Source organism: Arachis hypogaea, chromosome 7 (assembly GCF_003086295.3).
Source record: "Arachis hypogaea cultivar Tifrunner chromosome 7, arahy.Tifrunner.gnm2.J5K5, whole genome shotgun sequence".
Classification (NCBI taxonomy): Eukaryota; Viridiplantae; Streptophyta; class Magnoliopsida; order Fabales; family Fabaceae; genus Arachis; species Arachis hypogaea.
The window spans coordinates 23,963,677-23,967,723 of NC_092042.1; the positions used below are offsets into that span (position 1 = coordinate 23,963,677).

At 38.8% G+C, this 4,047-nt stretch overlaps 1 non-coding gene across 1 annotated transcript; it reads left to right on the top strand.

Annotated features, from left to right (window-relative positions):
- Window positions 1-423: 423 nt before the first annotated feature.
- LOC112704766 (small nucleolar RNA R71) lies at window positions 424-531 on the top strand. Its single transcript, XR_003155373.1, has one exon. It is a non-coding gene; the product is annotated as a small nucleolar RNA R71 (small nucleolar RNA).
- Window positions 532-4,047: the final 3,516 nt, after the last annotated feature.

The following is a 4,047-nucleotide window of genomic DNA, read 5'->3' on the forward strand; positions in this document are numbered from 1 at the left end:
GGAGCCTTGCATGCTTGAAGAAGAAGACAGTAGGAAAGCAGAGATTCAGAAGATGGAGCATCTCCAGAACCTCAACCTATTCTCCATTACTGCAAAACAAGTACTTATTTCATGTTCTTTTGCTTTTCATAATCAATCCTGATAATTTCTGATATCCTGACTAAGATTTACAAGATAACCATAGCTTGCTTCAAGCCGACAATCTCCGTGGGATCGACCCTTGCTCACGCAAGGTATTACTTGGACGACCCAGTGCACTTGCTGGTTAGTTGTGCGGGATTGCAAAAGTGTGATTGCAATTTCGTGCACCACTTCTGTAGGCGTCTTCTTCAGATGAAGAGATCCTCCAGCAGAGCTATCCAAAGACATCTTGGATAGTTCAGAGAGACCATCATAGAAAATACCTATGATGCTCCATTCAGAAAGCATATCAGAGGGACACTTTCTGATTAATTGTTTGTATCTTTCCCAAGCTTCATAGAGGGATTCTCCTTCCTTCTGTCTGAAGGTTTGGACTTCCACTCTAAGCTTACTCAATTTTTGAGGTGGAAAGAACTTTGCCAAGAAGGCATTGACTAGCTTTTCCCAAGAGTTCAGGCTTTCTTTAGGTTGAGAATCCAACCATGTCCTAGCTCTGTCTCTTACAGCAAAAGGGAATAGCATAAGTCTGTAGACCTCAGGGTCAACCCCATTAGTCTTGACAGTGTCACAGATTTGCAAGAATTCAGCTAAAAACTGATGAGGATCTTCCAATGGAAGTCCATGGAACTTGCAATTCTGTTGCATTAGAGAAACTAATTGAGGCTTAAGCTCAAAGTTGTTTGCTCCAATGGCAGGGATAGAGATGCTTCTCCCATAGAAGTCGGGAGTAGGTGCAGTAAAGTCACCAAACACCTTCCTTGCATTGTTGGCATTGTTGTTGTTTTCGGCTGCCATGGGTTCTTCTTCTTTGAATATTTCTGTTAGGTCCTCTACAGAGAATTGTGCCTTAGCTTCTCTTAGCTTTCGCTTCAAGGTCCTTTCAGGTTCAGGGTCAGCCTCAACAAGAATGCTTTTGTCTTTGCTCCTGCTCATATGAAAGAGAAGAAAACAAGAAAATATGGAATCCTCTATGTCACAGTATAGAGATTCCTTGAGGTGTCAGAGGAAAAGAAAAATAGAAGGCAGAAGTAGAAGAATTCGAACTTATCAAGAAAGATGGAGTTCTAATTGTGCATTAAGGAATAGTGTTAGTCCATAAATAGAAGGATGTGAGAAGAAGGGAAGTAATTTTCGAAAATTAAGTAAAAGATTTTGAAAACATTTTGAAAAACACTAATTGATTTTCGAAAACCAAGAGTGGAAAAGAAATCAAGTGATTTTTGAAAAAGATTTTGAAATTAGAAATAAAAAAGATTTGATTGAAAACTATTTTGAAAAAGATGTGGTTAAGAAGATATGATTGATTTTAAAAAGATGTGATTGAAAAGATATGATTTGAAAAACATTTTAAAAAGATTTGATTTTTTAAAAAAAATAATGACTTGGCTATCAAGAAAAGATATGATTCAAACATTAAACCTTTCTCAACAGAAAAGGCAACATACTTGAATTGTTGAATCAAATCATTAATTGATAACAAGTATCCTTGAAAATGGAAAGAAATTGATTTTGAAAAAGATTTGATTGAAAAGATATGATTTGAAAAAGATTTGATTTTGAAAAACTTTGAAAACTTGAAAAAACATTGCATTGAAAACAAAATCTTCCCTCTTGTGCCATCCTGGCATTAAACGCCCAGAATGGTGCACATTCTGGCGTTTAACGCCCAAAATACTACCCTTTTGGGCGTTAAACGCCCAGCCAGGCACCCTGGCTGGCGTTTAAACGCCAGTCTGTCTTCTTCACTGGGCATTTTGAACGCCCAGGTTTTTCTCTGTGATTCCTCTGCAGTATGTTTTGAATCTTCAATTCTCTGTATTATTGACTTGAAAAGACACAAATTAAAAATATTTTTGGATTTTTAATAATAAGGAATAATCAAAATGCAACTAAAATCAAATAACAACTCATGCAAGACACCAAACTTAGCAGTTTGTATACTACTGACACTAACAAAATGAGAATGCATATGAGGCACATAAAACACTCAAGTCAAGAGAATTCAAAAATCAGAGCAAGTAAATCATCAAGAATAACTTGAAAATCACTTAAGACACATGAATGAGTGCAAGAAGAACAAAAACATGCAATTGACACCAAACTTAAAATGAGACTCTAGACTCAAACAAGAAATTTTTGGATTTTATGACTTTGTAATTTTTTTGTGTTTTTTCGAAAATTAAGTGAGAAAAAGAAAACAAAGATATCAAAACTCTTAATGAGAATTCCAGGAATCAGTGCAATGCTAGTCTAAGACTCCGGTCCAGGAATTAGACATGGCTTCACAGCCAGCCAAGCTTTCAAAGAAAGCTTCGGTCCAAAACACTAGACATGGCCAATGGCCAGCCAAGCCTTAGCAGATCACTGCTCCAACAGCAAGATTGATAGAAATCAACAAGCTCTTGTGATGATAAGTTGAAACCTCGGTCCAATAAAATTAGACATGGCTTCACAGCCAGCCAGACTTCAACAGATCATCATGAAACACTAGAATTCATTCTTAAGAACTCTGAAAAAAAAAATACCTAATCTAAGCAACAAGATGAACCGTCAGTTGTCCAAACTTAATAATCCCCGGCAACGGCGCCAAAAACTTGGTGGGCGAAATTGTGATCAATACTTTTCACAACTCAAATAATCCTCGGTAATGAATCCAAAAACTTGGTGTTCAATACCATGGCATAAGCACAACTTCGCACAACTAACCAGCAAGTGTACTGGGTCGTCCAAGTAATAAACCTTACGCGAGTAAGGGTCGATCCCACAGAGATTGTTGGTATGAAGCAAGCTATGGTCACCTTGTAAATCTTAGTCAGGAAAACTCAAATGGATATGGGTGATATACAAATAAAACATAAAGATAAAGATAGAGATACTTATGTAATTCATTGGTGGGAATTTCAGATAAGCGCATGAAGATGCTGTGTCCTTTCCGTCTCTCTGCTTTCCTACCGTCTTCATCCAATCCTTCTTACTTCTTTCCATGGCAAGCTTATGCAAGGGTTTTACCGTTGTCAGTGGCTACCTCCCATCCTCTCAGTGGAAATGTTCAACGCACCCTGTCACGGCACGGCTATCCATCTGTCAGTTCTCAATCAGGCCAGAATAGAATCCAGTGATTCTTTTGCGTCTATCACTAACGCCCCGCCCTCAGGAGTTTGAAGCACGTCACAGTCATTCAATCATTGAATCCTACTCAGAATACCACAGACAAGGTTAGACCTTCCGGATTCTCTTGAATGCCGCCATCAGTTCTAGCCTATACCACGAAGACTCTGATCTCACGAAATGGTTGGCTCGGTTGTCAGGCGAGCGCTCGGTTGTCAGGCGATCAACCATGCATCGTGTATCAGAAATCCAAGAGATATTCACCCAATCTAAGGTAGAACGGAGGTGGTTGTCAGTCACACGTTCATAGGTGAGAATGATGATGAGTGTCACGGATCATCACATTCATCAAGTTGAAGAACAAGTGATATCTTAGAACAAGAACAAGCGGAATTGAATAGAAGAACAATAGTAATTGCATTAATACTCGAGGTACAGCAGAGCTCCACACCTTAATCTATGGTGTGTAGAAACTCCACCGTTGAAAATACATAAGAACAAGGTCTAGGCATGGCCATGAGGCCAGCCTCCCAATGATCTAAGATAGCATAAGAACAAGGATAGCTACCAAGATAGATTAAAATACAATAGTAAAAGGTCCTACTTATAGAGAACTAGTAGCCTAGGATTTACAGAGATGAGTAAATGACATAAAAATCCACTTCCGGGCCCACTTGGTGTGTGCTTGGGCTGAGCATTGAAGCATTTTCGTGTAGAGACTCTTCTTGGAGTTAAACGCCAGCTTTTATGCCAGTTTGGGCGTTTAACTCCCATTCTTGTGCCAGTTCCGGCGTTTAA